This window comes from Rana temporaria, chromosome 3 (genome assembly GCF_905171775.1).
Source record: "Rana temporaria chromosome 3, aRanTem1.1, whole genome shotgun sequence".
Lineage (NCBI taxonomy): Eukaryota > Metazoa > Chordata > Amphibia > Anura > Ranidae > Rana > Rana temporaria.
In genome coordinates, this window is record NC_053491.1 from 388145534 (window position 1) to 388166890 (window position 21357).

The following is a 21357-nucleotide window of genomic DNA, read 5'->3' on the forward strand; positions in this document are numbered from 1 at the left end:
AGAAATATGATCTGGCATAGCAATGGCCCCCCGACCCATGAAGTACTCAACATATTTGTCGCGTACCTCACGAGCAGATTGGGGGGCCAAGCCAGCGCGACCAGTGTCCAGGCCAGGAATGTTCTCTGAGGGTAGTCCTGCCTCAGAGCCCATGGAGGCTAGGTACGTCTGGGAGTGCCTGCGTAGAAAATTGTGCAAAATGCAGCAGGCAAATATAATGGTGTTCAATTTATATTCCGCCAAATGTATCGATGTCAGGAACAGGCGGAACCGGTTGCTGAGGATCCCAAAGGCATTCTCGACTACCCTCCGAGCCCTGGACAACCGAAAATTGAACACCTTCCTCTCTAAGGTGAGGGTCCTCTGGGGAAAAGGCCGCATTAGGTGAGGTCCAAGGCCGAAAGCCTCGTCCGCTAGGAACACAAACGGAAGTCCTTCCACATTATCTTCATCTGGTGGCAATGCCAGACCACCAGTTTGGAGACTATCATAGAAATCAGTCCGTGAGAACACTCCCCCATCTGACATCCGGCCGTTCTTCCCCACGTCCACATATAGAAACTCATACTGTGCCGACACCACCGCCATCAACACGATACTATGATAACCCTTGTAATTATAATAGTAGGACCCCGAGTGGGGTGGGGGCACTATGCGGACGTGTTTCCCATCTATTGCTCCACCGCAGTTAGGAAAATCCCACCGCTCGGCAAATTGGGAAGCCACAGACTGCCATTCCTGTGGTGTGGAGGGTAGCTGTGGGGACAAACAAAAAAGAGATTTAGTACTTTGGCACATAAACATTGCAAACATAATCCTACAAGCATCCTTGTGCAACTTTACATTTTTAAAATAGCATTTTCAAATTATGAAGGGAGAATTTCGGGGCACAAATATATAGGCCCACTTAATTAATAAGAGACTCCACAGCCCTCTGATGGGGACAAAAACACTTTGAAGGGGGGGTGGGGGGTGTTTAAACTGTTTTTAGAAAACAAAAAAAAAAAAAAAGTGGCAAGGTGGGGGTTGGCCCGAAGATAGCATGCTGGACAGGTTAATATTGGGTAAGATCAAAATATGCAGGTAGGTCAAAATAAAAAGAACATGTAAAAGCTGATATCAACATGCATAGGGAGAAAAGGGAACGTTAGTTAAACACACAGCATATCTGGGAAATAAAATAAAAAGTGAGTTTGCCACATTATTAAAGACACATTGTGAGGTTCAAATGAGGTAACTTACCTTAATATACTCCTCGTGCAGAACTTTGATGATGGCAGCACACGTGTCCGGTATGATGACCCCAAGCGCCTGCGGAGAGATGCCTGTCGAGAACTTGAGGTCCTGCAGGCTCCTCCCAGTCGCCAGGTACCGCAACGTGGCAATAAGCCTCTGCTCGGCCGTGATGGCTTGGCGCATCACAGTGTCCTGCCTCGTGATATAGGGGGACAGAAGATCCAGCAGACTGTTGAATACGGGGTCCGTCATGCGGAGAAAATTCCTATAGTCATTAGGATTATTCTCCTGGATTTCCCTAAGCAGAGGCATATGAGAGAACTGGTCACGCTGGCGCAACCAATTCTTGGTCCAGAAACGCCTCCGCCCCCTGTTTCTGGCCAAAGTACTGGAATAATGAACATATCCAGCAGCCATCCCATAAACAGCACCAACTCGCGAAAATTGACGCTGCTGCTCCATCATGGCTTCAAACCGGCCGGCTGGTCAGTCAAGAACACACTCCAACAGAAAGCACAATCAAATCCAGCGGTACCTGCAAAGAACGCACGACACACAGATACGAACGCACAGTACGAATCTGCAAAGCAGAACGAACTGCACGCCTGTACCCGAATGCCAACTACGTACCCACAAGCACACGCACTGAACGAGAAAATACTACCTGCTAAAGCCTGGAGACCGAGAAGCGCGAATCAGCTCTAACCAAACCTTCACTAACACGAGCAAAGCCGTAACTAGCAAAAGCGGAACAGAGGGCGTCGCCATTGACTTTGGCCTTTCCCTTTATAGTGACGTCAAACGTGGATTACGTGCACGCGTTCAGGTCCGCAGGGAAATATGGTCCGCTGGTGTGTACAAGCCAGCGGGCCAAATGAAAAAACAGCCTTGTACGCCGGAAACAGCCCGTCGGACATTTCGAGCGAACATGTTTGGTCGTGAGTACTCGGCCTAAGCTGCACCCAATGTTGATCAAGAACATTTTTCCAACGTTTTCAAATAATTCACTTCTGTTGAATGGGGACAGCCACACACCAGTTGAAATTCAGTTTCAATCAGAGTGACAGCTTTAGTGTATCGCTAGCCAAAGACTTTTCCTTTTTTTTTTTAAATAGAAGAATTATAGTGTAAGAAATATGTCAGGTTATTGCTCTCTATGTCCTTGCTGGGGAGATCCACCCTCTCTGTGTGTTTACTTTGGAGAGTGTTTCTCTCACCTTCTGTAAAAGCTGAACTCCAATTTAAAACTAGGTGGTTCGCTTTTTGCTTTTCTAAATTCCAGCTCCCCTATACACCAATATACCATTAATGTACCTCTGGTGCAGAAAACAAAAAACTTTCTTTGATTTTTAGGACAAGGCTTTACCTTAGCCCCTGCTGTGTTCCATAAAAAGCTTCATGACTTTCTGGTATGCAAATTTGGGAAATGAGAACCAGTAAGACACAGGAAGCAGTTCACCAGTTCACTATGTTTCAGTTATGAACGGTGTCGGTGTTCGGTATGGATGAATGACTGCATTCATTCAGACAAGAAAGGGGCCGGTAAATAACATATTTACAGGCCCATTCCACCACTCTCCATTCCGACACAGCCGGAGGGAGAAGAGAGGAGGGAAGCTGGCAGCGCTGCGGGGGACAAAAGGGGGCAGAAGAAGTGCAAAGGGGAGCCCAGAGAGCAGGGGGTTATGGAAAGCCTTAAAGGGAGATCGGTGCTTGTAATAGCCCCCTCCCCCTCCACTGCACTGATCTACCTCTAAGGCCCCTTTCAGACGGACGGATAGAATGGTGCTTTTAGCTGCGGTAGCTGCGATTTTACCGCAGCTAGAAGCACACAATGCTTTCCTATGACATTATTCACACACTACGGTTACCTGCGTTTTTTTTCCTGCGGTTTTGTGCGGATAGAAAAAATAGAACTGGATGCGTCCAGCTGCGAAATCCCGCAGCTATCGGCACATAACCGCAGGTAACCGCAGTGCACTGTGTCAGCTGCGTTTGGTATGAATCTTGAGGGGGAACTCCACGCCAAATTTCAACTAAAAAAACAGCATGGGTTCCCTTGGGTCTGCTATGGATTTTAAGGAGACACCCCCCCATGCCGAAAAAACGGCGTGGGGGTCCCCCCCAAAATCAATACCAGACCCGTATCCGAGCAGCAGCCGTTCAGGTTAGGGGTGGGGACGAGCGAGTGCCCCCCTCCTTAACCGTGCCAGGCCGCATGCCCTCAACATGGGGGGTAGGTGCTTTGGGGGAGGGGGGTGCCCTGTGGCCCCCCACCCCAAAGCACCCTGTCCCCATGTTGATGAGGACAGGGCCTCTTCCTGACAACCCTGGCTGTTGGTTGTCGGGGTCTGCGGGAAGGGAGCTTATCGGAATCTGGGGGCCCCCTTTAATATGGGGTACCCCAAGCCATTCACCTGGCGGAATAAAAAAATGTAAAAAAAAACACACGACACAGGGTAAAGTAATTTACTAGTCAGCTCCGGGGCCCCCCCTCTCTTCTTTAGCTCTTTTACGAGGGGGGGCTGCTTCTTCGATGTCTTCTGGGGGGGGGGGAGTGCAGGTCTGGTTCTGTTCCGCCGGGGGGGGGGGCGCTTTCTTCTTTAGCTCTTTTCCAGCGGCCCCCCCTCCGGGCTTCTTCCAACGTCTTTCGGCGGGGGTGACCGGGCTTCTGTCGCTGTCTGCTGCTGCTTCTTCTTCTTCTCTTCTGCTTCTTCTTCGATGTTGACACATCGCTTCCTCCCGCTGAAATGGCATGTGCGCGGCTCACACCGATTTATATAGGCTCTTATGACGTCACAGTCCCAGCATACTCCAGGTGGTACCGGAGCATGCTGGGACTGTGACGTCATAAGAGGCCTATATAAATCGGTGCGAGCCGCGCACACGCCATTTCAGCGGGAGGAAGCGACGTGTCAACATCAAAGAAGATGCAGAAGAGAAGAAGGCAGAAGAAGAAGCAGCAGCAGCAGACAGCGACAGAAGCCCGGTCACCCCCGCCGAAGACGTCGGAAGAAGCCCGGAAGGGGGGCCGCTGGAAAAGAGCTAAAGAAGAAAGCGCTCCCCCCCCAGCGGAACAGAACCAGACGGCGGTGAAGACCTGCACATCCCCCCCCCCTGCCGAAGATGTCGGAGGAAGCCCGGAAGGGGGGCCGCTGGAAAAGAGCTAAAGAAAAAAGCCCCCCCCCCCCCCCCCGGCGGAAGAGAACCAGACGGCGGCGAAGAGCAGCACATCCCCCCCCCAGAAGACATTGAAGAAGAAGCCCACCCTCGTAAAAGAGCTAAAGAAGAGAGGGGCCCCCGGAGCTGACTAATAAATTACTTTACCCTGTGTCGTGTGTTTGTTTTTTTTTACATTTTTTTACATTTTTTATTCCGCCAGGTGAATGGACCCCATACTCATTCACCTAGGGTGGGGGGGCCGGCATCTGGGGGCCCCCTCATTAAAGGGGGCTCCCAGATTCCTATAAGCTCCCTTCCTGCATACCCCGACAACCAACGGCCAGGGTTGTTGGGAAGAGGCCCTGTCCTCATCAACATGAGGACAGGGTACTTTGGGGTTGGGGGGCCACAGGGCGCCCCCTGCCCAAAGCGCCTACCCCCCCATGTTGAAGGCATGCGGCCTGGCACAGTTAAGGAGGGGGGGCGCTCGCTTGTCCCCACCCCTTTCCTGACCGGCCGGGCTGCTGCTCGGATACGGGTCTGGTATGGATTTTGGGGGGACTCCCACGCCGTTTTTTCGGCATGGGGGGGTGTCTCCTTAAAATCCATAGCAGACCCAAGGGCCTGGTATGCTCCTGTAGGGGGAACCCATGCCGTTTTTTTAGGTGAAATTTGGCGTGGAGTTCCCCCTCAAGATTCATACCAGACACAGTGCTTGGTATTGGCAGGGATCCAAGTCGGATCCCTGTTCAATATCCTTCCGCGGCTAAACGCAACCGCAGCTAAAAGCACTGTACAAATGCAGCTAATCGCTGTGCCTGGAGTCTTGAATTCCAGCAAAACATAAACATGCTTTTAGCTGCGGTAAAACAGCCGTCCGTCTGAAAGGGGCCTAAGGCTTTTCATGAAGCTGAAAGCTATGGAAGGGAGAAGAGGAGAAGTGGCTTTCAGCTGCTTCATGGAGAGCCATAGAGGGGGATTGGTGTTGGTAACTGCCCCCCCCCCCGCTGCACCGACCACCCAACTGTCAGATTCCTTTTGCTGCAGGGGGTACCAGGAACCTCTCATGGGGTCCCCTACTGGCCCAGGCCCTCAGGCAGTGCTAGAGTGCCCGTATGGTCAATCCACCCCTGCTGGGCCTATGTTAAGGTAGGGGCCTGGTGCTGCAGCCCCAATAGCCCCTATATTAATCCGGCCCTGTCCCCGCTCTTCAAAATTAGGGTTAGAACCATCAAGCTAAGGAACAGCCTTTTCGCTGATGTTGTAATATTGACAAATTCTGCTTCATCTTGAATTACTGCTGCTATTATTAGTATTCTTTATTTTCTGGGTATCGCTGCAATTTGAGATTGATAATACTGCACTTTATCATAGTTGGTATTGCAATCTTATTTTGTATCCTGCTTTTTATGTGTAGTTGTTGAACAAATTGGTGTTACTTATAAAAATAATATTTTTATTTATCTCCACACTTTTATCTTTATAATTGTGTTAACATATTATTATTTTTTTTTTTTCATTTATTCATTTGTCTGTCTTGATTTCATTATTGTTCACCAGAACCTTATTTCATTCCTTTTATGTGTAACATGTTTTTGAAATGACAGTAAAAATATCCTTATTCTTTTCTAACGTTTTGTCATTGTTTATGTGTACTGCCCACCATCTTGCATATATATTTTATATCTTTTCATGTGACAACACTGAAGAAATTACACTTTGCTACAATGTAAAGTAGTGAGTGTACAGCTTGTATAACAGTGTAAATTTGTGTGTCGGGGCTGTGGTGTCCTCTCCTCCTCTCCTGGAGTTCGGCCAGCAGTGGCTCTGGTGTTCGCTCCTCAAGCTTCCTCCGTCTTGTGTCCCCTCTTCCGCCAAAGCGCTAGGCATTCAATAGGATCGCCTGAAGCTTTGGCCAATTGGGAAACAGGTCTCACCACATGCCTCCTGATTGGGGGGTAGGAAATTTAGTGTGAAAATAGCGAAAATGTATTTGCTATCGTCACACAACCAGGTGGGATTGGAGCTTAGTGGTCTGCGCTCTGAGCCTACCCTTTTTTGAAGCCTATTAGAGCCTCTGGCTCTAATCAGGTGCTTTAAAAAAAACACCCACCTCGCATTGGAATCCATAGTCTAGTGCCCTGATATGTAGATTGGGGGGCCGGACGCATAGATAGGGGAGGCGGCGCTGAGCGCCCTCTATGGGGGGCAGCCAGTGGTGGCCACACAAAATATTGACACTTTGGGCCCAATTTGGAAATTTTTAGGTAGACCATCTTTATGTAGATCAACAATACTTTTTTTCAGATCCTCAGAGAGTTCTTTGTCATGAGGTGCCATGTTGAACTTCCAGTCACCAGTATGAGAAAGTGAGAGCGATAACACCAAATTTAACACACCTGCTCGCCATTCACACCTGAAAACCTTGTAACACTAATGAGTCACATGACACCGGGGAGGGAAAATGGTGAACTGGGCCCATTTTCACTTAAGGGGGTGTACTTTTGTTTCCAGCGATTTAGACATAAATGGCTGTGTGCATGGGCGTCCGCTCCATAGGGCAAGGGGGGTCAATTGCCCCCCCCCCTGGAAGTCAGAGTGGACTGCACTTTTCAGGCTCCACATGGATGCATTCCACACACACACCATTTCTTATTAAAAATTATTATTTTTAATAATGTGGAATACTTTCTATGTAGAACCTGAAAAGTCCCAGTATATTTCTGACATTGTCATGAGTATAAAGAGACATACAGAATACAGCCTACCTCCAGGAAAGGGAAAATTCCACCCTTGCACTGCTGGGGGGAAATTACCACTTGTACTTCTATGTTTCCATGTTCCAGCCAGCCGCACTGCTCTCCTCCTCAACCCAAAGCCCCAGCATCATTGCATACCATACAGGAACATTAACCCTGTATGGTACAATGAGGATGATGGTGTGCCACCACAGCCTGTCATAACTTTCACAGAAGCTGCAGGGGACCAGTCACAGAGATTGAGGGAATCAGCAAAAGTTTGGTACACAGAGAGTATATTTGTTCCAATTTACTATGTTTATTATGCCTCAGAGAAAGGAACTGTAGAATTCACACTCAGCTCACTTTAAAAAAAATAGAAATGGACTATCAGGGGTCTGTTTAGTCCCCTAATATTTCACCAAAGCCCCCCAACAAGACTGTTAAAAAATGTAAAAATAAATAAATTTGTAAAAAAAAAAAACGGCTGACACCGTCCACTGCCCTTCTAACACCGCCCACTGCCCTACTGACACCATCCATCCTATTCGGCTGCTGGGGGGGGGGGTTAAACCCCAGCTAGTGGTCGAAGACAGGGTTAAATGTGACTATGTATTGCCCCTGCCGAAGCGCCCCCCCTTGAAAAAATTTCAGCAGACGCCCATGAATCTATGTTATTGTAATCAGTGGCGGTGCGAGAGCCAGAGAGGGCGGCGCTCTGGCTCCCTCTATAGACGCCCCGCCACTGGTGTCAGGTTTGTAAGTAGTGGCAGCTTGTGTGTGTGTTTTCCTGTATCTTGATCTGAGGATTCCTGTACCGGTGTGCTGGTAAATTTTGGAGAATCTTTTCCTTAATCCCTCCTTATCCATGTCAATAATTTATATATATACATACCAACAATACAGACCTGATCATGAATGAGGAAATACGGGGCAATTTAGGTAACAGCGATCACAGGTCAATTGGCTTCAGTATAAATCACACAAATAGGAAACACAAGGGGAATACAAAGACACTGAATTTCAAAAGAGCCAACTTCCCTAAACTACGAACCTTGCTAGAAGACATAAATTGGGATAAAATCATAGGAACAAAGAACACGGAGGAGAGAGGTTTGCTTTAAGAGTATATAAATTAGGGCATTAGCCAATGCATCCAACTGTGTAATAAATTTAAAAGAGCGAATAAAAGTCCTGGATGGCTTAACTCCAATGTAAAAATGCATATAAAAGCAAAGGAGAAGGCCTTCAAAAAATATAAGGTTGAGGGATCATCATCAGCATTCAGACTTTATAAAGAATGCAACAAGAAATGTAAGGGTGCAATTAGGATAGAACATGAAAGACACATAGCGAAGGAGAGCAAAAAAAAGTATGTTAACTGTAACCAGATGTCCTTCCTCATTCTTTATGGGGCCAATATGGTCTGTCCTCGCTTTTTTACTAAGGATGGAGAGATGGCGAAGGTATTACATTTATTCTTCTCCTCACTCTTCACAAGGGAATCAGGGGGCTTCAGTAACCAAAACTGCAGTGTTTATCCCCATGACACATCACAGGAAGCACCTCCATGGTTAACAGAGGACAGAATGAAAATAAGACTTGGAAAACTGAACATTAATAAATCATCGGGACCAGATGGCTTGCACCCGAGGGTACTTAGGGAACTCAGTCAAGTAATTGCCAGACCATTGTTCCTAATTGTTACTGACAGTCTTCTGACTGGAATGGTACCAGCTGATTGGAGAAAAGCCAATGTAACACCAATATTTAAAAAGGTCCCAAAATACATCTTTGGGAATTACAGACCAGTTAGCCTAACATCAATAGTATGTAAGCTGTTGGAGGGGATGATAAGGGACAATATACAAGATTTTAGTAATGAGACCTTATCATTAACAGTTATCAGCATAGATTCATGAAGAATTGTTCTTTCCAAACCAATCTATTAACCTTCTATGAGGAGGTGAGTTGCCATCTAGATAAAGGAAGGCCCGTAGACGTGGTGTATCCGGATTTTGCAAAAGCATTTGACACAGTTCCCCATAAATGTTTACTGTACAAAATAAGGTCCGTTCGTATGGACCATAGGTTGAGTACATGGATTGGAAACTGGCTACAAGGGCGAGTTCAGAGGGTGGTGATAAATGGGGAGTCCTCGGAATGGTCAGGAGTGGGTTGTGGGGTCCCCCAGGGTTCTGTGCTGGGACCAATCATGTTTAATTTGTTCATAAACGACCTGGAGGATGGGGTAAACATTGCAATCTCTCTATTTGCGGATGATCCTAACCTAAGCAGGGCAATAACTTCTCAGCAGGATGTGGAAACCTTGCAAAAAGATGAACAAATTAATAGGATGGGCAACTACATGACAAATGAGGTTCAATGTAGAAAAATATAAAATAATGCATTTGGGTGGCAAAAATACGAATGCAATCTATACACTGGGGGGGGGGGGACCTCTGGGGGAATCTAGGATGGAAAAGGACCTGGGGGTCCTAGTAGATGATAGGCTCAGCAATGGCATACAATGCCAAGCTGCTGCTAACAAAGCAAACAGAATATTGGCATGCATTAAAAAAGGGATTAACTCCAGAGATAAAATGATAATTCTTCGGCTCTACAAGACTCTGGTCCGACCGCAACTAGAGTATGCTGTTCAGTTCTGGGCACCCCTGTCCTCGGGAAGGATGTACTGGAAACTGAACTTATTCTCTCTGGAGAGGGGATACGATTTAAATTTACAAATACCATACTGGTCACCACACAATAGGGATAAAACTTTTTCGCGGAAGGGAGTTTAACCACTTAAGCCCCGGACCAATATGCAGCTAAATGCCCAGAGGTGTTTTTACAATTTGGCACTGCGCTGCTTTGACTGGTAATTGCGCGGTCATGCAATGTTGTACTGAAACAAAATTTGCGTCCTTTTCTTCCCAGCTTTCTTTTGGTGGTATTTGATCACCTCTGCGGTTTTACATTTTTGTGCTATAAACAAAAATAGAGTGACAATTTTGAAAAAAATTCAATATTTTTTACTTTTTTCTATAATAAATATCCCCCAACTCCTCAGTTTAGGCCGATACGTATTCTTCTACATATTTTTGGTTAAAAAAAATCGCAATAAGCATTTATCGGTTGGTTTGCGCAAAATTTATAGCGTTTACAAAAAAGGGGATAGTTTTATTGCATTTTTATTAATTTTTTTTTTTTACTACTAATGGCGGCGATCAGCGATTTTTTTTGTGACTGCGACATTATGGCGTACACTTCGGACAATTTTGACACATTTTTGGGACCATTGTCATTTTCACAGCAAAAAATGCATTTAAATTGCATTGTTTATTGTGAAAATGACAGTTGCAGTTTGGGAGTTAACCACAGGGGGCGCTGAAGGAGTTATGTTTCACCTAGTGTGTGTTTACAACTGTAGGGGGGTGTGGCTGTAGGTTTGACATCATCGATTGTGTCTCCCTATAAAAGGGATGACACGATCGATGCAGCCGCCACAGTGAAGCACGGGGAAGCCGTGTTTACATACGGCTCTCCCTGTTCTTCAGCTCCGGGGAGCGATCGCAAGGGGGTGCAAATAGCCGCCCCCTCATCCCGGATCGCTCCCCGACAATTTCCGACCGCCGCATGTACCGGGGGGGGGTCCTGATCGGACCCCCGACCCACGTCTAGGCAGCGACGTGCGGGCACGTCGTTCTGCCTGTCCGTGCCATTCTGCCGACGTATATGTGCATGCGGCGGTCGTTAAGCGGTTAACAAGACATGTGGGCACTCATTAAAATTAGAAGAAAAGAGGTTTAACCTTAACCCCTTAATGCCCGCCGCACGACTATTTACATCCGCAAAATGGCACGGACAGGCAGAAGGGCGTATATATACGTCCTTGCCTTCTAGCGGGTGGGGGGTCCGATCGGGACCCCCCCCCCGCTGCGTGCGGGACGACGGCGCGGCTAACGAATAGCCGCTCCGTCGCGATCGCTCACCGGAGCTGAAGAACGGGGAGAGCCGTGTATAAACACGGCTTCCCCATGCTTCACTGCGGCGGCGTATCGATCGAGTGATCCTTTTTATAGGGAGACTCGATCGATGACGTCAGTCCTACAGCCACACCCCCCTACAGTTGTAAACACACACTAGGTGAACCCTAACTCCTACAGCGCCCCCTGTGGTTAACTCCCAAACGGCAACTGTCATTTTCACAATAAACAATGCAATTTAAATGCATTTTTGCTGTGAAAATGACAATGGTCCCAAAAATGTGTCAAAATACGTATCGGCCTAAACTGAGGAAAAAAAATGTTTTTATATATGTTTTTGGGGGATATTTATTATAGCAAAAAGTAAAAAATATTGCATTTTTTTCAAAATTGTCGCTCTATTTTTGTTTATAGCGCAAAAAATAAAAACGCAGAGGTGATCAAATACCACCAAAAGAAAGCTCTATTTGTGGGGAAAAAAGGACGCAAATTTTGTTTGGGAGCCACGTCGCACGACCGCGCAATTGTCTGTTAAAGCGACGCAGTGCCGAATTGTAAAAACGCCTTTGGGCATTTAGCAGCATATTGGTCCGGGGCTTAAGTGGTTAGACTACGTAGAGGGTTCTTTACTGTAAGAGCGGCAGGGATGTGGAATTCCTCAGCGGGGGGCCTCGATGGTTTCAAGAAACTATTAGATAAACACCTGAACGACCACAACATACAGGGATATACAATGTAATACTGACATATAATCACACACATAGGTTGGACTTGATGGACTTGTGTCTTTTTTCAACCTCACCTATTATGTAACTATGTAACTATATACTATGTTTTAAGAAATATTGGGACGCCTGCCTTTACATGTACATTTAATGACATTCCAGTCTTAGTCCGTAGGGTTCAATATTGAGTTGGCCCACCCTTTGCAGCTAAACTCTTCTGGGAAGGATGTCCACAAGGTTTAGGAGTGTGTCTATGGGAGTGTTTTATCATTCTTCCAGAAGCGCATTTGTGAGGTCAGGCACTGATGTTGGACGAAAAGGCTTGGCTCGCATTCTCCACTGTAATTCAACCCAAAGGTGTTCTATCGGGTTGAGGTCAGGACTTTGTGCATACTAGTCAATTTCCTCCACCCCAAACTCGCTCATCCATGTCTTTATGGACCTTGCATTGTGCACACTGTTGGGAGCATGAAATTGTACAAAATGTCTTGGTATGCTGATGCCCTAAGAGTTACCTTCATTGGAACCAAGGGGCCAAGCCTAACCCCTGATAATCAACCCCACACCATAATCCCCCCCCCCCCCCCCTGCACCAAATGATTTGGACCAGTGCATAAAGCAAGGTCCATAAAGACATGGATGAGCGAGTTTGGGGTGGAGGAACTTGACTGGCCTGCATAGAGTCCTGACCTCAACCCGATGGAACATCTTTAGGATGAATTAGAGCAGAGACTGCGAGCCAGGCCTTCTCGTTTAACATTAGTGCCTGGCCTCACAAATGTGCTTCTGGAAGAACGGTCAAACATTCCCATAGATACTATCTTTTTTTTTTTTAAAGTGTATTTTGTGCTTCTACTCGAGAGAGGAGCCGGACTGCAGGAGTTGGGAGTAGGCAGGCCTCCCCAGAGGCAATCTGCCACCTTTCTCCATGCCCCGGGTGGCAATGGCAGGTGTGTGAGGGGGTCCTCCCACACAGCCCGCCCTACCTGCTCCGCTTTGAAGCCCAACGGGGCAGAGGGACTCCCTATAAGGGAGTGAGAGGATTAGCCCGCTCAACCAGCCCTGTTAGTCCTTCGCCTCTCTTTTTAGAGACCAAAGTGCATGATGTTAACCCAATTTCGAGTGCGTGTAAGTGTGGTGGTTTTTGTGGGAGGGGGGGTGGGCGTACTAAGCGCAGGCTTACCTCGCATAGCACACCCACCGGGAGCCGGGCTGAGACCACCAAACTCAATTCACATGTAGCCGAGACCGGGATCCGAACCCCTAGCTGCAGAGGTGAATGGCTTGTCAGCGCAGTGCCAATCGCGTTGAGCCACCGCAGCTCCACTTAGATACTATCTTAAACCTTGTGGACAGCTTCCCAAAAGAGTTAAAGCCGTTATAGCAGCAAAGGGTGGGCCAACTCAATATTGAACCCTATGGACTAAGATTGGGATGTCATTAAAGTTCATGTGTGTGTAAAAGCATGCGTCACAATACCTTTGACAATATAGTGTGTGTATATATATATATATATATATATATATATATATATACACAGGGCTTTTTTTTCTGGGGGAACTTGGGGGAACTCAGTTCCACCGCCTCTGGCTCAGACCCTTTGGTGCCTGCTCACCACAATCACTTGTAAACACAGAAGTCTGGTTTCTGTGTTTACAAGTGACAGCTCTGCACTCTGTGTGTAACCCCCCTGAACTCTGCACTCTGTATGTAATGCAATTCTGGTATTTAATGACCCTTTAAGACCCTTCTACTGTTTGTGAAATCTGAACGGGGTCATGGTTGAGTTCCTGCACCTATTTTCTGAGAAAAAAAGCTCTGTATATATATATATATATATATATATATATATATATATATAGTGCATATGGAAATATATATTAATGATATGAAGCACTCTCCTTCCCCTTATTTGAATTAGCTGTGTCTCACATGGTTGATGTTTTCAGATACATTTACATAACGCGTGAAGAGCCTTGGCAGTATGCCACCATTGTTGGGACAATAGTGGTTTTTTTTAAGCTGAACTGCTGTTTTGCCAGCCAGATGATTTGTGAATCTGTTCAGATTTATGGGCTTTATGTGCAAACGTGTATATATTTTGCTTCAGATGTATTTGTAAAGTATTTTTGAAGGAATTAAATATGTACAGTAAATGCTGATTTACATTGTATGAAGCAGTGCTGCTTGTTTTTGCTTTCATGTGCATTATGTTGCACTGTGTTTTTATTATGTCCTATCTTGCTGCATTTGAATTTTATTCTTGCACAGTTTTGAAGAGGAAGTAAACCCTCCTCAAAAAAAAAACCCCTGCAAGACAACCCCTGCAAGACAAAGGCATAATGAGCTAGTATACATAGCCTACTAGCTCATTATGTAGTACTTGCCTCCGATCGAAGGCCCCACAGCCGTCCACGTCTCCCCCTCTGGCCGCCAACATGTTGTCCCGCAGTGACTTCCGTGTATCGCGGCTCCGGCGCTGTGATTGGCCGGAGCTGCAATGGCGTCACTCCCAAGCATGCGTGCGGGAACGACACAGTACAACTAAAGCAACGGCACATAGTGCCGTTGCTTCAGTTGGCTTAAGTGCGCATATGCCGCATGACATTGGCACATGCAAATTCAATGATATCTCCTAAACTGTGCAGGTTTAGGAGATATCCTTGTTAGCTACAGGTAAGCCTTAAAGCGGAGGTTCACCCAAATCACAACACTGTACTAAACACATCAATGTACAATCTAGATACACAATAGCCATAAGAATTTTTTTAACACATTTAATTACCTTAATAATTTAGAGTTACAGGGTATCACTCCCGCGGGAGTATGCCTCTCCCTGGCGCCGCATTACAGGCCTTGTTTCTCCCTCAGCCTGTGATTGGACAATGAAAGAAGCAGCAGTAACTTGGTGGGATAACCTGTCTGTTACTCTGTGTGGAGCTTTAATGTTAACCAATGTTGCATGTTAGGACGCTGCAGCATCACAATCATATTATTATTATTATTATAATACAACATTTATATAGCGCCATCAAAATGGAGGCAGACAGTACTGTTTCAATACAATTCACTAGGGGGGCCCTGCTTGTTAGAGGTTACAATTATTCATTTGATGAAGCAATAATATTTTCCAGGAGTGCTTACAGTACTTGCTTTAGGGTGACTGTGTTAATAAACAGACAATAATCACTGTATAACCTAGAACAATACTGGAAGAGAGCCCAGGTATAGACATATCCTGTGCCAGCTGGACGTTTACTGTTCTTTAAAATATTCCTGTCGCACATAATGTGCACCCATTCACTGGTGGAATTATGATATCCAGTTGGCTCAGAAGAGCAAGGAGTAGCGTGTAAGGTGCAAAAAAAAAACAATCAACTGTCATATTTCTCTGAACTGCTCCAGGCTAGTTACAAATGTTTGTCTTTGGTGGCACCTTTTTTGGCGGTGAGATGATAGGGCATCGTTTTCGAGAAGGAAGTAGTTAACTCTTGCTTGAAGTTGAACTCCTGGAAGGTATATTAAGGACACACATTCATAAAGCTCTGTATCCATTAATCCATCAGTCATTTTTTATAGTCTTTAAAGTGGATGTAAACTCTCACATATAGCCAGTGAAGTGAACAGCCCCAGATGATACAGACATGAAACAAATCTCCCTACATAAGTTTTACATGTATATCTGCTGTCTTCAGCTTTATATACTGTTTAGAAAGTGCACGTCCTGTTTTTTTTTATATTCTCTTCCTGTTCCAGCAGGGGGAGTCTTGCCATACACTGTGAGACAGCTGATTGGAGGAAAGGCACACATCCCCTCTCATAGGCAGAGACTAGCTTAGCTGTTCTGTGAATTGACCAGCTGTCAGGCTGGTTTTGTCACATGTCAGAGAACTTGTCAGAAGTTATCATGCTGATAACAGAAGAATGGAGCATGAAAAAGCCACGGGACTTAGGGCTTTGGAGATAGATAAGAAAAGACTGCAGATATATGTGCCCAGCACAAATTTCCATTTTAACCATTCTGCCAGAAACACACTCACAAAATTTCAAATCTTTTACATGAAAATGTATGGACTCCATTATTGACTTTTTCAAGTAGCAATAGTATAGGGCAGATAGGGACTAATCATGATAGCCGTCTGGAATAGGATCAGAGCAGCCATAGGGCACTTGGCACTGGGCATTTGTCCGGTGGACCAGGGTCGCCAGGCTGCATGTCCTAAAGATGGATGATCAGACAGACAGCCTGACATATCTCCCCCCCCCCCCATTACACACACACATGGCATGGATAAACATGAAGCGGTGTGCTGGCGCTGTAGACATGTCATAAATACACATATGAAGCTTCGCGCTGGGATACAACTCTTGCCACGGGCTGCAGCCTCTGTCCATGTGTCAGTGACCTCAATAAAGTTGTGCAAAAAGACAACCATTTGCCATATGAACACTGCACACGCCATGCTGTTGGAGGTGGCTGGAGAGAGAAAGAGGCCGTCGTCGGGCGCCATGTTGATTGTTGGTCATATAGGATGCATTAAGGTAAGGTGACCAGATTTTTAAAATGAAATCCGGGGACATATTTATTTTTACTGGTAATGGTGGCAATCAGCGACTCTCTGCACGTCGCCGCCGCCCGCCTCACAGCCTGTCAACTATCTGGGCCCCGGCTAATACAAGGTGGGGAGCGGAGGAAGATCACTCCGCCAGGGAAGGCAAGGCGATAGGCAGGCGGCTGGCTGGGAATTGAGCCAAGGCAGAAGAACATGCGAGCGGAAGCGGAACGGGCATGCACCCTAAACTGAAGAAATATTTCCTCCGCTCCGACCAAAACATGATCATCAAAAAGGGGCACAGATAATGGAAAAAATACCCCCCAAGCTAGTAGGAGCGGAAGGGGGGTGTAATTCAGATTTTTTATTTTTTTTATTCTGCACTGACTGTCTTTGAAATTGCCCCAGCCCCTGTTTAAATCCAATCCAGGGACAAAACCGGGGACAGACTTGGTCTGGGGACAGTGTCCTCAATCCAGGGACTGTCCCCAGAAACTGGGGATGTCAGGTCTCCCTACATTAAGGTGAAAAAACTCCAGGGTTTATAACCCCTTTAAGCCTGCTCCCACCCTATTCCAAGCCCTATACTGACTATTCAGTAAAAAGGAAAGATGTCTATACTTACCTAATTTAAGGGCACTCTGGTCCTGTGGAAAAAGAAAATATGGACAGCCGCACTGCAAAAAACCTTGATGGTTGTCTTTATTTAAAAAAGGAAAAATGCACTATAAGTCACAGCACACTACACAGGAGTAAAACAGCTGACGCGTTTCGCACTATAAATTAGTGCTTAATCATAGCTATGATCATGAGCTATGATTAAGCACTAATGCCACGTACACACGATCCTTTTTCAGCATGAAAAAAAACGTTGTTTTTCAGCATGTTTAAAAAACTAAGTTTTTCCAACTTCATCATTAAAACGACGTTGCCCACACACCATCGTTTTTAAAAAATGCTTTAGCAAAGCGCGGTGACGTACAACGCGTACGGCGGCACTTTAAAGGGGAAGTTCCATTCGCCTTTGGGCTGCTTTAGCTGATTCCGTGTTAGTAAAAGACGATTCGCGCTTTTTTGTCTGTTACGAGCGCTCCCATCTCATAACTTGCTTCTGAGCATGCGCAGGTTTTTTACGTAATTTTAGCCCACACACGATCATTTTTTAAAACCCAAAAAACTACATAGTTTAAAACGACGTTAAAGAATGCAGCATGTTCAATTTTTTTTTTGTCGTTTTTCAGAACCTGAAAAATGATGTGGAGCCCACACACGATCATTTTAAATGACGTTTTTTAAAAACGACGTTTTTTTCATGCTGAAAAATGATCGTGTGTACGCGGCATAATTTATAGTGCGAAACGCGTCAGATGTTTTACTCCCGTGTAGTGTGCTGTGACTTGTAGTGCAATTCTCCTTTTCTCCTTTTTTAAATATAGACAACTATCAAGATTTTTTGGAGTGCGGCTGTCCATATTTTCTTTTTCCATTTGTTGCCTTGTGCATTGCCAGCAACCTTGATCTCCTGAGACTACACTGATCATCCTCACACAATCCACCTGGAGCGGTGACATTCTTTCTTTCATTCACTCTGGTCCTGTCACATGACTGGCTCCCAGAACCAGCTTCAGAGGAGAGGAGGCACAGCCAATAAAGGATGCCCCATAATAAGTCTATGGGTGACATCACCGCCCAGGCACTGCAGTCTGCTTTCCCCTGAAGCCGGCCAATAGGGAGATCACGCGACCAAATTGGAGAGCCTATAGATTAGGTAAGTATAGATATCTTTCCTTCACAGGATAGTTAGTACTATAGGGCTTAGAATGTGAGTGGGAGCAGGTTTAAGCTTAGCTATTAGTAGACCAGGCTTCTACTTTAAGTTACATCCTGTTCATAAGGACTACTTTGAACCAGGAATACAGTACATAGTTTAGAACACTTCACTTAGGGCCCTTTCACACGGGCGGATCAGTAATGATCCGCCCCGTGTGTGTCTGCAAAAGCTCAGCGGGGATCCTCTGTAAAATCCCTGCTAAACCGTCGGCTGACAGGGCGGTCCCTGCACACTGTGCAGGGACCGCCCTGTCTTTCCTCCGCTCTCCCCTATGGGGGATCGGATGAACACGGACATTCCGATCCGATCCTCCAGACGGAAGAAAAATAGGATTTTCTTCCGTCTGAAAAATCGGATCTTTGCGGAGGCGGACGATTACGAGTGTCAGGGGATGGTCATCCGCTGACACCCGCAATCACATAGGGACCCATGTATGTCCCGTTTTCATCCGCAACGGATGGATGAAAATGCGGACATACGGTCCGCATGTCTGAAAGGGCCCTTAGAATGCTGATTTCTCAGTATATCTAATACCTTATGCATACCGCAGCTGTCAAATTCCAGTTTTTTTTCTGTCTCTAAATGCCCTGCTAAGTTAGCTTATGTGTCCATGCGCATATACTCATTTAGAGGCAGAAATCTGAATGCACAATAATCATGGTCAGGAGAGGAGTGTTTGGGCAGAAAAAATGTCTGACGTGCCTAAATGCAGGTAGCATTTGAACATTCATTATGCTGCCCATCTTAAAGTGATCTTAACAATCATAAAGTGCTTCTAAAGCCAAGACATTTTTTTCCTTAACCACTTCAATACCAGGCACTTACACCCCCTTCCTGCCCAAGCCAATTTTTAGCTTTCTGCGCTGTCACTGTCACACTGTACCCACAGAATTTTTATCATTTTGTTCCCACAAATAGAGCTTTCTTTTGGTGGTATTTGATCACCTCTGCGGTTTTTATTTTTTGCTTTACAAATAAAAAACGACCGAAAATTTTGAAAAAAATAAAAGTTTTATTTTTTTTCTGTTATAAAATTTTGTAAATAAGTAAGTTTTCTCCTTCACCGATGGGCACTGATAAGGTGGTACCGATGAGGCGGCGTCAATGAGGTGGCACTGACGATGGGCACTGATATGCAGCACTGATGGGCACTGGTAGGCGGCACTGATGGGTGGCACTTATATGCAGCACTGATGGGCATTGATGGGCGGCACTGATGAGCACTCATGGGTGGCACTGGTGGGCACTGATTGGCACTGATAGGTGACACTGCTGGGCACTGAAAGGCTGCAATGATGGGTACTTATGGGTGGCACTGATAGGCGGCACTGACAGGCATTGATAGGTGGCACTGCTGGGCACTGATGGGCATTGATACATGGCACTGACATGCAGCACTGATATGCATCCCTGGTGGCACTGACACTGGTAGGAATTTTGGGTGGGCACTGGTTGGCAGCTGCCTGGGCATTGATTGGCAGCTGCCTTGGCAAAGATTGGCATTTCCCTGGTGGCCCAGTGTGGATGCCCATCCCTGGTGGTCCTGGGCGGCATACTGGTGGTTCTGGGCGGGCATTCGAGGGGGGGCTAAGCTATCAGCATAAACTATCAGCACAGACCCCCCTCCGTCAGGAGAGCAGCTTATCGACTCTCCTCTACTCGCGTCTGTCAGACACGAGTGACACTTCCTGTTTACATTGTGATCAGCCGTGATTGGACGCAGCTGATCACATGGTAAAGAGCCTCTGTTGGAGGTTCTTTACTGAGATCCGTGTAGCAGTGTGTCAGACTGACACACCGCACCACCAATCACCGCAATGCCCGCCCCCACGGGCGTGCGGCGGCTGTTATCCTGCTGGCTTTATAGGGTATTTGACTTGGAGAAAAGAAGTCCAGGTCTATCTCTGTGTGATTTCTTGAGAATGAGTGTCCTTTTAAAATGTCCATATACCTTTGATCAGACGTTTGAGGGAACATACGCTTTATTGCCAGAGGTCAGACATTTAAAGTGACACATACAATTTAGGCTACAGTCTAGACTTTTAAAGAATTGTATACATTTTGTAATTACCCATTCCAACCTTGCTTTCCGTGATTTTAAGTTCTCGATCTGTAATTTAGTCTTGAGATCATTTATTTTGTTGCCTCTCAACCTGAAATAGACTCCTACAGAACCATTTTTTTTATTTTTTTTTCATAATTGTAAACTGATGTTCATTCATTGATGAAGGGTTTGACCAGTCTCCCCAACATAGAGACTGGTCAAACCCATTAGGAAATTTAGTGTTGTTTATATTACACACCATTTGATATTTAGCTAAGAAAAGGTAAGTCTATTAAGTTTTAGCTAAGGTTGAACATGCTTATGAAAATAATTCAATATTCAATAATTGTCCATGATCTAGGGGACCAGTTGCTGACTAGATGGTATGTTCCACATTCCTTCTCCTGTCTCCTAGAGCAGAGGAGAGCTTGGGTAATCCTTCAGTCTTAGAATACACAGGCAAAGACCTTAAAAATTGGTTGTAATCCTAACTGAGGTCCTGTAACTCAAATAACCAGAGGTTGCAGTCCTACGCAGAAGTTCTGTGAACAAGTTGTCCTATTTAGTTGCAAAGCTTAAAACTGAGTGGAAATTTAGATTTTGAAACAAATGCCTTGTTTTCTGGATAGCATTTGCAAACTTTTTGATTGATCTTGCTTGTTCCTTATGCACGATACACGATCATTTTTCGGCATGTAAAAAACCACGCTTTAATTTTTTTTTATTTAAAATGATCGTGTGTGGGTTTCACATCATTATTCAGGTTCTGAAAAACGACAAAAGAAAAAAAAATTCGAACATGCTGCATTTTTTAACGACGTTTTAAACAATGTCGTTTTTCGGGTTGTAAACAATTATCGTGTGTGGGCTAAAACTACGTTAAAAACCTGCGCATGCTCAGAAGCAAGTTATGAGACAGGAGCGCTCATTCTGGTAAAACTACCGTTTGTAATGGAGTAAGCACATTCATCATGCTGTAACAGACAGAAAATCGCAAATTGTCTTTTACTAACATGAAATCAGCTAAAGGGTGACGTCATCCGAATGGAACTTCACCTTTATAGTCCCGTCGTACGTGT

The 21357-nt window shown here is 45.7% G+C and overlaps 1 protein-coding gene across 5 annotated transcripts in view; it reads left to right on the forward strand.

The window, feature by feature from the left end:
• The window catches only part of BICD1 (BICD cargo adaptor 1), a 284444-nt gene that overhangs the window by 208652 nt on the left and 54435 nt on the right, over positions 1–21357 (forward strand). The window lies entirely within an intron of this gene.